We start from the raw sequence: 16307 nt of genomic DNA, 5'->3' as shown, positions 1-16307 counted from the left end.
GAATTAATGGAACGGTGTTCGGTGTTCGTGCTCTCGCATCTCTCCTTCATGCGCTCCACTATTTACCGCCTGTGACTGTTTGCGCTCGCAGTACTCATGGCCAGTAATGCTAAAGTGAAGTAGTTTTGCTTTTCTGTAGTTTTTCAATGGCTCTCGGTAATACCGATGACATTAGCCTACCTGAGCAGTCGAAGGCTGCGCATTTATTGCATGGACGGAGCAAAATTGTGTCTAAAGCATACGCACAGTTCCATTGAATCATAAATGTGTTTTAACAATGTTGTTGAACCGAATGTAGGAAGGAAACTGTTAAAATAACCACAGCATTAACAACAACCTTGAAATAAGAGTGCGAGGTTTATCTGATAATCAGATGCATTTAAGTAGCGTTCGTTGCTATAGCAAGCAGACATCGGGTGCGTTTTCTTTCAGAATCATCATTCACCGATGGAGAGGAAAAGTTAAATACTATAGCATTTTGTTTTATGAAAATGAGATGAAGTTTTCGCACCGAAAGAAAAGTGATCTCAAGTGGGCTCAAAGAACTTAAGACATTGCCAGGAAATGCCTAATATGGACAAAGGCGTCTATCGCTGCAGCTAAGCTGAATAAAAAGCAGAATGAACTGGTGAAACGTTAAGACAGTAAACACTGTCATAAAATTTATGAATGATGCAGTGCTAATTGACGTATCATTTATTACAGTACAGAAACTATAAAGTATATTTTCTACCTAATTCTGTGCAGAAAATTGAAAGAATTGTTTGTAGTAGGATAAAACAATCATAAAATTGCCATTAGGAAAAAAAGTATAGATTACAAATGATTGATTATTGTCCAGCAGTGTATATGATTTCTTATAGCAAATTCAAATAAGAGCTAAGAAAATAATTCCTTGTAAAAAAAAAAAAAATCAAAAATAATAATAATACATTAATATATACAGAGTCAACTCGACTCACTCTCCTCACTGGAGAAATGAAATCTGATCTGTGATGTAACTGTCGTCCAACTGCATTGAGCAGCCGCGTTCAGTTTGAACTAAAAGATTTTTATTACTATAAAAAATAAAAACGACGGTGGAGGTCGGTGACGCGGTGGGCAAGTGACGTAACCGGTGTTGCGGCTTAACCGGTATTACCGTCAGCACTGTCTATCCCGGCAAGCCTATTACAGTACGCATGCGATATTTAACGCGCATCTTGTCAGTAAAGCTGGTTCTGTAATCAGCGCTAAATCTCCATCATGTGCGGGCTTTCACATGGAGCAGCATTTACAACACAGAGCCGTTGTTCACTGACAAGGAAGCATTTAAAGAATTTAGGGAAAGCATTTAAATAATCCTGTGAATGCACTTAAAAACATGCAGAATCGAATCGTTAATCGAATCGAATTGAATCGTTCTGAATTTAAAAAAATCTTTCTTGAATCGAATCGAAAACCTATAAACCACAATCATATTTTGCGCATGTTTTGCGCAGCTTGTCAGTGAACAATGGCTCTGTGTATTAAATGCTGCTCCATGTGAAAGCCTGCACGTGATGAAAAATCTTTCTTGAATCGAATCGAAAACCTATGAATTGTGAATCGAATCGATTCCCTGTCTACCCAAAGATTCACAGCCCTACTTTAAAGCCTACTTTAAAACCTGAGTTTGCAGGTAACACTAACAGCATTCGCCACCGAATCTACACATTTTAAGCTCGAGAGCTTGGTTAAACACAGAGTGCCAAACACAACTGAAAGCCTGCACGTGATGAAGATTTACCGCTGATTACAGAACCGGCTTTACTGACAAGATGTGCGTGTTAAATATCGCATGCGATTTATCGTGCAGCCCTAATTTACAGAACTGATTAAAGACAGTGACATACAGCACTCAGTCAATTCACTCATTTTAACTAAAAATCAGAGTGATTGACATAGATACAGTAGAAACAATATGTGTGGTTTTGTATTAAATATTTTGTATTCAATAATGATGACCCAGATTGTGAAATAAATAAATTAGCCTTAGAGTAAGGAAAGCACAACTCTGGTAATGAGAGCATCTGAGGAGCATGTGAATGCTATGTATATTTATTTTTAATATTTTTAATGTTCTTTAGTGTTATCCGTTAGCGGTTTTATTTTATTTTTTTTGTGGCTCTTTTTTTTTTAAGTATCGGTTCAGGCACCTGTACCGTTTTAAAAGTATCGATTGGCACCAGTATCGTAAAAAACCCAATCGATACCCAACCCTACATTTAAAGTATCTTTTCATTTTTTTTTTTTATAATTTCAAATATCAGTATTCAATGTTTTATGTTTACAGTATTAAAACATTATATATGCATGTGTAACTGCAGGTTAAATGCATTCATGTCCTGCATTAAGCAGGGTGTAAATGCATCTAAATGCCCCTTCTAATGCAGCTTCTGTGTTTCCTCTGCATTGCAAAGATGAATTTTGTTGATATTGATTTCATTTGCTTGATAAGAGCCCAAATGTCTTATTATTATAATTGACTGATTAAATGTAAGAATTTGACTCAAATGATGATGCACACTTTTGGAAAAAAATGTCTTTGTAAAAATGACCATAAAAGGTAAAAATCTATTTAAACTTATAGGAAAAGATTAATTTCTATCACTGCTGTGAACTTGTTTTAAGTGTTCACAGTTTTGCAGCTAAACTTTAGCTGTGGACACAATTCGCTTGCATAAGTGTTTTTTTTATTTTATGTAATTATTATAAGAACGAATTGGAGCACTATATTGTTTTATGCAAAGGTGCTTTGTCAATGGGAGCGCTGGCTAACTTGCTCTAGGACTCCTCTCTGTGGCAATCACAACAGGCTTGGCCAGCTGACCAATCAGAGCAGAGTAGGCTTATGGAAGGGAGGGGTTTGCTCCGAACTTGCTTGGAACGAATCGTTTAGCATTCATTGGCAAGTGACTCTAATATTAAATGTATATTCTGAGAAAATTACAATGTTTTCTGACCTGTTTTAAACCTGTTGTAGGGGACTATATATATTAGGACACTTTAAAATACCATATGACCTGCTCTTTAAGACTACCAGCACAATAATACAAGATCAGCACAATAACACACTCAGTAAAATATTGTCTAATTATCGTTATCGATAAAATCCTAGAAAATAGAGATATAATTTTTTGTCAATATCGCACACCCCTAGCTCCCAGCCGTTCCATGCAGTTGGCAGAGCTGAATGTAAAATTTAACACCGCATACACCATCCTAACCCTCGCCAAAGAGGAGCTCTCTCTCTCTCTCTCTCTCTCTCTCTCTCTGTGTGTTTAACCAAACTCAGATTAACGTAGGTGGTTTACGAAAGAAATCTGTCAGTGTTCTTTTCATTTTCTCTCTTCTTTTGCCCTTTGCATTTCACGCAGTAGTTAGCTCCCTGTCACCTGACAGCGGAAAGCAGTGACTGAGTGATTGACAGCTAATATTAACCAATCTAATATCTGCATTAAAGTTAAGAATGTAAAGATGAAATATGGTATTATATAATTTGTAGTTGTGGTGCTCATTCATTTTTGGAGAGTGCTCCTAAATATTTGCTGTGTGCTACCAAGTAAAAAAGTTAATTTAGAGCCCTGTGTCCTCCCTCTCCATTGTAAAAAGCAGTGTAAGCTCACATGTGTTCTTGGTAGTGATGGGCAAATAATTGATATGCATATCTCAATTTGCATCCTTTGATCCTTGGGGACTAGAAAAACTTGGCCACATTTTAAGCCTCAGTGTGGAGACTCTGGGTGAGAGAACTGGGATAAAATCTATTCGTTTCCTGAAACAGTTTATTGATGAATTGGTTGGAGAGCTGAATTTTGATCAAAGACATTTCATCAACAACTCTAACCATATGAAAGAATGGATGGCTGGGTGTGAATATGATTTTCCATCCTTGATGATAACTGCTGACTCAAGAGAATGGCATGAGGAGGAAAATCGTATATTGTCCTTTAAAACCCCTCAGCTGGATAGTTTTGAGTTTAGTAAAAAGGCTCTGTATGTGACTTGTGTGAAAGTGACCAATGCACATCTTCTATCTGGAGTAATGTCATCAAAATGGACTGTTTTTTTGGAATGGACACCTCCTCCAAAGATAGCTGGCAGTCACTTTACAAACGTCCAATTGATAAACCGACTGGTGACTTACAGTGGAGGATTGTACATGGTGCGGTAGCCATGAACAGACACGTGGTGCACATCAATCCAAATGTAGGGGTGGGTTGTCTTTTTTGCACTGAAAATGAAACAATTTTTCATCTATTTGTGCAATGTGAACGTTTGGGTAATTTGGTTTCTCTTTTATCACGTTGGGTATCACTTTTAGGTGAAGTTTTTTCCTATCAATTGTTTATTCTGGGGCCAAAATATTCAGTTAGTCAAAAAAAAGTTTTATTAAATTTTATGTTTGGAAAAACTCGCTATCTGAAAAACAAGATGCTTGGTAAAGATACATTAGATCCCTTGTTGATGTTCTTGGGTTTAGTTGCATCAAGACTCAGGATAGAATATGCATATTACAAACTTGTAGGGTGTTTACCAATGTTTGTGAATACTTGGGCCATAAATGGAGTGTTAGGTGAAGTCAATGAAAATTATGATTTGTTGTTGGCTTTCTAAAGTGATTTTGTCATTATATTTGTTTGGGTTGTTTGGTTATTGTATTTCTTGTTACTATTAATACTGATTTTGTTGGTATTATTATTATTTTTATTATTTATAGATGTTTTGTAATTGAGACTGAAGATTGTGAAATGTAGATTGCAGTAGTAACACATTATGCTATTACCTATATGTTGTAAATAAAGGTGATTTCTCTCTCTCTCTCTCGTATTCAGATCATCAGCTCAGCTCCAACAATGAACTGTTCCATTTATACATTTTTCATATATCTATGAGAAGTGTTATACATGGACGCGCATGAGGTTGCCGTACTGTGTTAAAGCTTTAATCAGATATTAAAAGCTAACAGAAGCAGTAGCATTCACAAATAGCAGCGTATCTAAAAGTATGAGACAACAACAAACAAAAAAAAAACATACCATTAAGAGCCGTGCTTGCACAGGTTCTGCGCGATCCTCTTCACTAATATTCTCTTAGTCTCAATTGGGCTCAAATTGATAAGCAATATAGTTGACGTCATTGTTTACAATACAACACCGGAGCACATGCCACTGAAGTGAGGCGGTTTAGCCAATAACAACACACTGGACCAGCTAACCAATCTGAGCCCATTGCGTATTTCTGAGGTAGGGGCTTCATAAAACCAGGAAATGATCAGCATAGGAGAAGGGACAGAGTGGTGTGGAATAAAGGTAAATTATGTGAAAAATAATAGTTTTTTTTTTTTTTTTTTTTTTTTTTTTTTTTTTTTTTTTAAATGAAGCATTAACACGTAAGACTGCACACCATAAACGCAATCAAGCCTAGAAAAAAGTCAACCACCCCTTAAGTTCTTTTTGCAGTTGCTGTCATAGCAACAGGCCTGTTAGCTTAATCCTGCACAGGAACAGGCTTATTTCATAATTTAAAATAATTAAAATAGTTTATTAAAAAGTTAAAATAGTTCATTAAAATAGTTAGTTATAATAGTCAACAATGTTGTGTAATCCATAATAATTGTAACCAATGACCAATTTTACACATTGAAATGAGCTAAGGAATAATTCTCATAATTTAATTGCAGTCATACACACATTACATACAGTTTGACTGAGCCATGCATTAATTTTAATGGTGAGCTTTATTCAAGAGGCTTGATGCATCTCAGGAGATGCAGACCACTTTTCAAATCTCAAAATGTTTTTATGACGCACAGTTAATTAACAAAGTCAGTTATGTCTTAAGATGGATCTTATGGATTAAGAAACTTTAATTAATGTTGTCATGTATAACAAATCCACTTCAAAATTAAATGAATTGCCAATTATAATATTCTTTACATAAAAAAAATACAAAGCCTGTACAAATACTATAAATGGTGAAAAATAATTGGGAATCGTTTGAAAAACTGTTATTTTATTCTATTAATCGCTAGGCTATTTCCTTGAGCTTAATTGATGTCATTACGTCTTAAAGGGGTCATATGATGCGATTTCTATTTTTCCTTTTCTTTAGTGTGTTATGTAGCTATTTGTGCATGTATAAGATCTGCAGAGTTACAAAGCTCAAAGTCTCCCACAAAATGATTTATGCTATCTAAACGAGAAGGCTGATCTAAACCGGGCTAAAACGCCTCATTCGAACACACCCCAACATCTCTATGTCACTATGTGCAAATATTTGCGTAATGCCGCCCAAATGTTCATGCAAAGAAAGAAGGCGTGGTTTCAGGAACCGCAGTAGTGTTGATACAGCCATGTTAGGGAGACGCTGTGTGTTTCTGTGCGAAAGCAAAAGCACTTTATTTGGCCTTCTGAAAGTAGATGCAATGAGGAATCATTGGTTAAGATTTATTTACAACAGAACAGCACAACCCAGATTTTGTGCAATGCATTTTATGGACGACAGTTTTGTTAACCTAGGAGAGTAGCCTACAAGGCTGGCTGTGCAAAGGCTTGTACAAATGGGTAAATTCCGACTTTGCTATGACAATCTGGCGCTTATTCTCTATCAGCTACTGTAAGTATGTTTTCTTAATAGTTTAAGTATTTGCTATTGACTGTTCAAATGCGGAATTTTGCGCCGTGTAGAGTATCGCGTCATGTGTGTGTGCGTGAGAGAGAGACAGAGTCACATCACAGTGGAGTCAACTTTCTTAATCGCGGCTTGTGTACTGCAAATACATACGAGCATCATCACTGTGTCTGTCACGCGACTGTTCCACTTTCGGGCTTGAACTGATGGTAAAACTAAGGACATTATGTACTGTCTTTACATTTATGTTGAAAGCTGAAGCTCGTGATTATGGAAAGGGGCGTTACATTTCCGACGCGTGCTTGTGGTGTTCGGCTAATCACAATTCACTGGGTCAGCTGGCCAATCAGAGCAGACTGTGCTTGTCGGAAGGAGGGGCTTTGTAGAAAACGATGAGTTTGAGAGAGGCGGGGCATAGAGGAACTACAATAATGTACAGTATTTGAAAAATAATGTGTTTTTTGAACATTAAAGCATGTCAACATATTCTGTTACACCAAATACACAAAATAATGATCTTTAAAATAGCATCATATGACCCCTTTAACGCTGTCTCGCTGCTAGCCAAACTCTGCATTGCTGATAATGGTTTCGAGTATCAATATATCTGCCCTTTCAAATGAACATGTCAACATGGAGTAGGGCTGCTTAATTATGGTAAAAATCATAATCATGATTATTTTCGTCAATATTGTAATCACGATTATTTAACCCGATTATGAGTGAACCATATGACCAAAACTTTGAGTGATTTATTTAAAGATAGTGATATATCAAATACATATTTTCTGTAAATAAGGTTGGTATGACACATTTTAGAGACCAGCGAAATTTCACAATTCTCAATACCACAGCAGAATACTAGGGTATAATATTAGCTAGTAAAAAACAAACCAACAAAAAAAAGTCCTAAAAATTATTGAAAATAATTAACTGTCAGTAATAAAAAGCAAAGGACAAATACAATAGAATAAAAAGATACAAATGAAACAAACTGTGATTGAAGGTTTTTTTTTTTAAGGCTAATGCAAGTCTAAAGTAGGCTAGGCTATTCAGTTAACAGCCTACTACAGAAATGAATAATCAAATGTAAAAAAAAAAACAGCATAGTCTTCACTGTAATAATTAAACTTTCTTTGTTTCTTATTGAAGGTACAAAAGTCCTTCAGTCAAGAGCAGTGAGTGATTTTGTCTTTGTCTTTTGTTGTTTGATTAATATTAAGCACACAGTCGCAGCAGGAAAATAGCCCGCTGTCACTTTAAGAGCCACACGGATCCAATTTACCGTTACACGCGTATTTTCATTCTCAACTCTTTACGTTCATTTATTACATGACCGACGAAGGTATACATGAATAAATACTAAGCGCCGCATTTTGACACATTTTTGCGTGTATTTGACCGTTTAGGCGCTAAAAGATGACTTTGCATGTCCGTGTTCTGCGCCGTCTCTGAGCGCATATATCTTCCTGAGCAGCAGCGCGAGTTCTCTTTCATGCTTTTAAAAACATGAATAAATATACTTCTATAAATCAAGCACATCCCATTTTGCAAAAGTCACGTTACATGATTTACTGATTTGCACGTGAAACTGGGCTTTTATGGAGGAGCGAAAGAGCACCGCTGGAAAGCCCCGTGAAGCTGTGGTTTACAGTGAAGTTGTAACAGCTAAGGGGCGTTGTTAGGCACAATGTGAAGCGGAGTCTAAAACCCCCTTAGCTGTTATAAATTCACTGTAAACCACGGCTCCACGGGGCTAATTGCTTTAACTGCTTTATATAACTTATCCACCTTCTTCTTCCCACAAAAATGGGTAATTTGTAAATTCTATGGGTCTGGCTTCCGGTCTCATCCACGTCCAGCTATTTTTAGCTGTACAGAACCGCTCGTTTTGCTGCTTGACATTGAAAATTGGTGTGTTGTCTTATTTATGAACACACTGGTTTATAATGCAATAAACCTACAAAAGTCCTTCAGTCAAGAGCAGTGAGTGATTTTGAATTTGTCTTTTGTTGTTTGATTAATATAAAGCACACAGTCGGCAGCAGGAATATTAGCCCGCTGTCACTTTAAGAGCGCACGGATCCAACGAATGTATTTTCATTCTCAACTATTTAAGTTCATTTATTACATGACCGACAAGGGTTTACATGAATAATCACTAAGCGCCACATTTTGACACTATTTTACGTGTATATGACCGTTTAGGCGCGCACCTTGAGCTACAAGATGACTTTACCTGGCCATCTTTTGTTCCGTCTCTGAGCATTTTCCGTCCCATTTTGCAGAAGTTACATGATTTTACTGATTTACAATTGGGAAAATTGTAATTGCAAATGATTGTGAAATTGGGCTTTTAATGGAGGAACGAAAGCGCACCGCTCGGAATGGGGGCGCAATAATCGTGTTATCTCGATTATTGTATTTTCATAATCGTTGGAGGCCAAAATCGAAATCAAAACTGTATTTCGATTAATTGCACAGCCCTAATATGGAGTAATCGCAGGGCCTGTTCACACCTGACATCTGGTCACTTTATGGGTTTTCTCTTATCGGTTATGGACTTGTTTACATGCTACACTTTTATGGGCATGTTTACATGGTGCACTTCATCACACAACCTCCGACAGCCAATAGGATTGGCATGATTTAACATGTTTAGACACTGGCACATGATGAAGGCATTCTCATAGTGTTATGTTTGCATCAATATGCCCTAATAACACATGTTATTTCTATTTTGTTCTAGAGCGTGCACAAGAAGAACCGGAGCCGTGACTGCACTGTTTTCACTGATTTACTCTGCACACTGCAACAACAACAACATACAACACGGGAGTGCACTCTAGTGGCCATCAGGTATTATAACATCAACTCAAATACATGACACATAGCATCTACGTTCAATAGCATCAAAGTTCCACTTCAGAAGGGAACGTTTAATGCAGCGCTGAGCTGATGTAGAGGTGCTGCCACAGAAATGTTAAAATCTTTTTCCATGCATCCTCTTGTGCGTATGCGTGCAGTTTGGTTTGTCCACCCCATAGCATGACAACTGCAGGAACAACAACAACATGCATTAACATGTAAAACACAATCACAAATAAAGTCTAAACTTAGAATTAGAACCATATAAAAAATTAAAAATAACATGAGACATCATGCATGCATACCTCTCTTTTTTTTTCCATAATAAATAGTAGTTTGTTGAATGAATGGTAGGCAAGTATGGAGGTTCAATCAGATGACCCGTGCCATGATATGTCAGGACTTCCATCAAGTGTCGATTTCCTGCTTTCTCCATCATCATTGCCATCTGGGTTTATAAACTCAATATCAGGGATCTAAGTAATGTCACAGTTTTTTTTTAAGCTGAATACTAAAAGAAATGAGCATACTAAATATAACTTATTTAGCGTGTAAATTTATTGAACAAGTAAGATATTACTTGTCACTGGTATTAGGACAGTCATTGCTCATAGAAATAATGTAGTGTTTACCTTCATGTGGTCTACTCTTCAGCATAATGTTAACCACAAAAACTTAAACAACAGAAACTCTTAAATGTCAAACATAACAGCTTTAAACACTAGCAGGTCTTTCCTTTCAGTAAAGAACACATATAATAACACTTAATTTCAACATTTATTCTCCTTATCCAGTCCTCTGCAAAGCATGCTGGGAACGAGAACGACAGCATAACTTCAGTGTGTGCTTATAATAAACAGAACAGCCCACTGCGGAGTCTCCCAATTAGCCACTCTGGGCCTAGAGTTTGAAACATTTACTACATTTCACACAACTGGTGTTATTTTCTAGCAGTTAGCATTAAATTAACATAAAATGAAACTATTTAAAATGTTTTTAGTTAGTAAATGTGGCATTATATAAATATTGTCAGCTCTGTGACTATTTGCTTTTTGTAAGTTGTAAGTTTTCTGTAAGTTGCTTAGGATAAAAGCATAATCTAAATTGGTGGTAGGCAAAAATAAATAAATGAATAAAATAAATAACATATATACTGCTACAGAAGGGTGAGCCTGATTTCACCAAGTACATGTTCCTAGAGACAGCAGTGTTTAGTAAATGCTCAAAGTGAGACTGAAAGATATAGTATATAACTCACATCTTCAGCAGATTCAACTGCAGGAAAAGTCTGATCATCATCACCATTCACCAACAGAAGAGGACACTTTATTCTCCCAACCTGTGAATTTTAACAAAAACAAACAGACAACCTCAGTGAAAAAAAAATACTAAAATGTATTTGAAATACATTTATTTTGTGTTAGGTTTACTACCAATATATTTACATATTTATGTGTGTCACAAGATCAGACAGGGATCAACAAGAAGTAAGTACACTCAACTGGGTTTATTTGCAGGTGTTCAAGAGACACAGTGAAGTATGCAATTGATGGATAACTTAACTCTAAATGACTTTCTTTCTTATTGCAAGAACACCTGGATGATGCAGACAAGACAGGACAGGCAGGGATGTAGAAGGATGTAAGGCAGGTAATCATAGATGAGAGTCAGGTAAGTAGTTCTCAGGGAACGACGAGACCAGACAATGGTGAGATGGAAAGTGACTGCTTAAATACGGTGTGGGTGGTTAAAATTCCAGTGACTCTGATCTGGTGGGAGGAGCTGAGAAATCTGCTGCAGATGATGGAACTGACTCTATGACAGTAACCCCCTCCACAGGCAGCTCCCAATGACCGCAGCGGTGGACAACAACGTAGAAGGCCCCTGCCTCTGGGTGCCGGGTGACTGGGATTGTTGGTATGGAATTTTGTTAACAGGGCTGGATCGAAGATGTCATCACAAGCAACCCAGGAATGTTCCTCTGGGCTGTAACCCTTCCTGACCAGGGAAACAGGGATGGCTGTTAACCAAGGATGAATTGGAACGGCGTCTGACCAGTGGTAGCTTGGCGTAGGGAGTTCTGGGCATACTCAGCCCAAGGACGGTAATGACTCCAGCTCTGTTGGCGATCATGACAATATGACCTTGGGCAATATGCCCCTGTGGATGGTATTCTGAAGATAAACTGACTGTGATGCCTAAGAGTTGGAAGAAGGCTTGCCACACTCTGGATATAGACTGGGGACTGTGGTCGATGTCTTGTAATTCCAAAATGCCTGAAGATGTTTTGGAATAGGACTTCTGCTGTTTCTAAGACGGTAGGCAAACCCTTGAGCGGGATCAATTTGCAGACCTTGAAAAAGTGATCGGCGGCCACCAGGACACAGGTACGGGATACTGAAGGTGGCAGATCCGAGAGGAAGAGGTCTGCTGGCTGCCTGGGTGTTCAGAGCCCAGAGATGTGTGGACTAAGTCCATGAGGCACAGGCGAAGAGCTGATGGATCACAGAGCCATCCCTCAGAACCTCCCTGCGGAGCAGGTTCAGAGCGCATGACCTCTGCAATTCGATCATCAATGGCCCACTGGTTGGGACTGACGATAATGACTGGACGGAGAATGGGTTCTAACACTGATAGACTGGGGTCAGTATTGTATATACAGGATAGAGCATAGATTTTCTGGTTCTGATGCCCGGGACGGTAAGTTACAGTGAACTTGATGGCCAGGAGTTCTCAGTTGCCAATATCGTAGATGCACTCTGCCGGGGACAGTTTCCTTGAGAAGATGTGCCAGAGTAGGAGCTGAACAAAAAGCCTCTTTGAGTTCCTTGAAGGAAGAGAATGCACTGATGTCACATGGACGATTATAACGATGTCCTTACTATGTTCCTGGACCATGAACGTGGTAATTCTGTTGCTGTCTATTTAGGGACAGAAAGCTCTTGGATTTCATCAAAAATATCTTAATTTGTGTTCTTAAGATGAATGAAGGTCTTACGGGTTTGGAACAACATGAGGGTGAGTGATGACAGAATTTTCATTTTTGGGTGAACTAACCCTTTAAAGGGTCATATGATGTTGCTAAAAAGAACATTGTTTTGTCATTATTTTTGGACACAAAGCAACATTTTCTGACAAGCACTCTCTGTCTGCTGTGTGCTCACCTGTGTTTATTTTTTTCCAAATTCCGTTTTTTCCGTTTTAATTTTTCTGGACTCCTTTTTAATGGTCAAATTAAATTTTATTATTCAAAAAGAATGTCTAATTATTTAAAATCATGAAACGTAAACAATTTCACATCAATTTATTAAAAGTAAAAAAAAAAAACTACATGCTTAAAAAATACAAAAAATTCATAGCATGTATTTCTCTCACCATATGTTTGTGATATGTTTTTGATTATTTAGAAGCTTTGTTGGATTTTCTAGTTGGAGGCGGCGTTTCTGTTTAAATGAGCGGTCAGACAGAAATGAGAGAAGTGTGCCGGCGTGCTGGTTAAGCTCCGTGAACATGGCTTCCAAACTACGCTTCCTAGTTCCCTATCGATACTTCACTCGTACTGCGTCTGCTAAGACGCTATGGGAAAAAGCCCTTTTTTCTCCTGAACTGAAGCCTTTTTCAATAACGCAGTGTAAAAAAACGAACCAATGGCTCGGCAGCGGTGCTGCATGAACCTATGGCCACAAAGCCCACCAGAATGGGCGGGGCCATCTGGTTATATAAGTGGTCGCTTCGCCATAGGATTCAGATTTCTTCTCCTTCAGCGATGACGACGTTCTTTGCTGATCTCCGCTGACTGAAGAGCCTGCTCGCCGTTGACACACCTCGCAATGGAACAGCGTCCTTTCTGCTCGGCTGATTCGCCGCCTCTCCCGCCATCTTCAGCCTCGCACAGCAGTGGTCCAGTTTCCCCTGTCGCCAGCAAAGAGCAAATTTTCGCGGCGTTGTTTCAAATGCTGTGCCGTTATTGCGGTACGTGCAGGTTTCTCCTGCACGCTGATGACGGCCACCGTGAGTGCGTTTCCTGCTTGGGGAAATCCCACGCGGAATACACGCTCACCGAGACGGTTTGTTCCAATTCTGAAAACATGAGTCTCGCCTCTCTGCGCTCTGCTTTCTTCACAGCGCTCGGATGCGAGCGAGCTCACCGCGTGCCTCGCTCTCTCCACACAGTGAGGCTTCCCCCGTCCTCTTCACCCAGCCTGACCAGCATCCCTCTGCCAGTGCGAGCGATCTGGTCTCGTTTGGTGGGAGTGATGACGAGCTGCTGGATGACAGCATGTCATTAGCAGCCTCTGATGCAGAGGAGCTGTCGGGCTCGAATGCCGCCCCCGCCCCCCTGCCATCCTGAGCCCAGCGACGTTAAGCCCGGGATGGACGCTGAATTATTCCGTTTATTATTATTTATTACAGCCAACGAGTATCCTTCCTTGGAACAGTGTTCGACTCAACCCAAATGAGAGCGGTGGTAACGACAGAGTGCTCTGGTCATACAGCAGCTCGCGGCTTCCTTCAAGGCCGGTGCCTCTTGCCCCCTAAAGATGTTTCAAAAGATGCTGGGCCTTATGGCCGCAGCATCTTCAGTGCTACAGTTGGGCCTGCTTCATATGCGTCCCCTTCAGTACTGGCTGAAACCGCGGGTTCCATTCCATGCGTGGTGTCACGGACACCTGCATATTAGGGTAGACTGTAGAAGATGTTCAGTTATCTTAATTCAATATAATACATATAATTATGCCTATAGATAAGAATACATTATTGTACTATCAATATAATACATATAATTATGCCTATAGATAAGAATACATTATTGTTACTATCAATATAATACATATAATTATGCCTATAGATAAGAAGACATTATTCTACTATTATTATTTATAGAGACTGTGAGTAACTGTGTGTTAAAGGTTGCAGTGAAAGAACAGAGTGAACTATTTAAAACTTGAAGACCCTGCATATATGGAAAGAATCTGTTCAAGACCTAGAAATACACGCATGACTGCTATTGATCATTCTACATATGGTAAAAAACACCTCTCTAAAAATACAACAATGCATATATGGAATTCTGTAACCAGCTCCAGGCATATATATATATATCTGTGTAGAAAAGACATTCTGGAGTTACCTTTGCAAACCGTAACTCGGCTTTGTTGTTTGATCAATAAAGTCTACTGGCTTCAAAACCTCTTTAGCAATTTATTTTGAACAAGGAAAATTCTACAACATAATTGGCACCCGAGATGGGACACGAGACAGGGCAAAAGAGTGAAAAGCTGCAGCGGGCTCTCTCTGGACGATTAACACAAAAAGTGGCCACAAGGTAAGCTATTTGCTAATAATATTAATTTGTGTTATTCTCCAGAGATTGCCCATTGTGGTAAGAAAACTCTAAAAAGCTCTTCCAAAAAGTTAAGAACCTAAAGAAAAAAAGGGGCTTTGAATCCAGAATTAACTGTAGGCTGTCATTAAATGTTGCATGCATATGGTCTTTGTTTACTGCATAGTTGCAGTGGGCGCGCGGTAAAATTCATGGTGGTTTAGTAGTTTTTAGTAAAATTCCATGGTGGTTTAGTTTTAGTAAAATCCATGGTTGTTTAGTAGTTTTTAGTAAAATCCATGCTGGTCTAGTTTTTAGTAAAAAACCTGAAAGATGGTTTGGTAGTTTTTAGTAAAAAAAACCTGAAAGAAGGTTTTTTTTTTTTTTTTGTAAAAACCTGAAAGATAGTTTGGTAGTTTTTTTTATAATCATTGTGTTGTGTTTAGAGAAAAAGTCATCAGAGACTGAAGCAGAAGATTGACAGGTGTTGATATTTCACACCAGGAAGCGAGACTAGAGAAAGATATATGTTGTTTGTGTGTGTGCGCACTTGTATGAGTGATCTGGTAGCGGAGACCGCGTGAGATCGTAAATATTCTTTCTGTCGGGTGTATTAAAGTGATGTTGTCTGACTCTTCACATAGACATATCTTAATAAGAAGGACTGGTACATTGCTGGTACACTTGAGAGAAATTAATGATTTACATATTTTAAGACTAATGGATTTGAAAAATAAATGGATAGATAAATAAACAGATTAATAATAAGATATATTGACTAAATGTATTATATATAAATTAAGATATATAATGATATCTATAATACATTTAATATATAACTTAATATATAAATAAGTTCTATGAATGCACATGCCTAAAACATTATATCTTATATCTGAAGACATCTAAAAAGTTTTATCTCATTATCCCTGAGACACAATATGGAAAATGAATCCATTGTAGAGATTTAGAATAGTATAACTTGTGCAATGAGTTGATTAAAAGCAGGATTGAGTGACCAGAAATAAAAGAAACTTTAATTCAACAGCTATCTTAAGGTTGTTTGAGAAATTTTCATTCACGATTACTAGATTATTTTGAACCCTGCATGTAAATATAGAAGAAATACTAAGATTGAAGTCTGAAACTATAATAAAAAGATAATATAAGAAATATTATTACATAATAGAAAATTATTTGTAGTATTCTTAGATAAGCATAGGTAGTGTATTGCTGCTTGCTCTTTTCCTGCAACAAAGAACTGCTTTACTAAAAATAGAATGGAAGAGATGCTGTTGTCAATCAGTGAGATTTTTAGCATTAAGACACCATTGACAAACATAGTTGAATATAAAGAGCAGGCTGCTCAAACACAAGTGGAATTAGAATTAATAATCTAATATTATATAAATTAATAATGAACTTGGATTGTTGTTGTGGCAGGAAGAAAAAATAAATGCCA

At 37.9% G+C, this 16307-nt stretch overlaps 1 long non-coding RNA gene and 1 pseudogene across 1 annotated transcript in view; one reads left to right on the top strand and one right to left on the bottom strand.

Moving 5' to 3' along the window:
* Window positions 1–16307, top strand: part of LOC107689223 (uncharacterized) — a 45717-nt gene that overhangs the window by 6719 nt on the left and 22691 nt on the right. The window contains exon 2 of the long non-coding RNA XR_001634316.1: window positions 9404–9513. This is a non-coding gene — a long non-coding RNA (uncharacterized LOC107689223). The remainder of the gene's footprint in view (window positions 1–9403; window positions 9514–16307) is intronic.
* The window catches only part of LOC107689222 (acyl-coenzyme A thioesterase 5-like), a 29708-nt pseudogene continuing 22908 nt past the window's right edge, over window positions 9508–16307 (bottom strand).

The sequence above is a fragment of the Sinocyclocheilus anshuiensis genome, unplaced genomic scaffold (assembly GCF_001515605.1).
Source record: "Sinocyclocheilus anshuiensis isolate Anshui unplaced genomic scaffold, SAMN03320099.WGS_v1.1 scaffold882, whole genome shotgun sequence".
Lineage (NCBI taxonomy): Eukaryota > Metazoa > Chordata > Actinopteri > Cypriniformes > Cyprinidae > Sinocyclocheilus > Sinocyclocheilus anshuiensis.
This window is presented reverse-complemented; position numbering and strand designations above follow the sequence as displayed.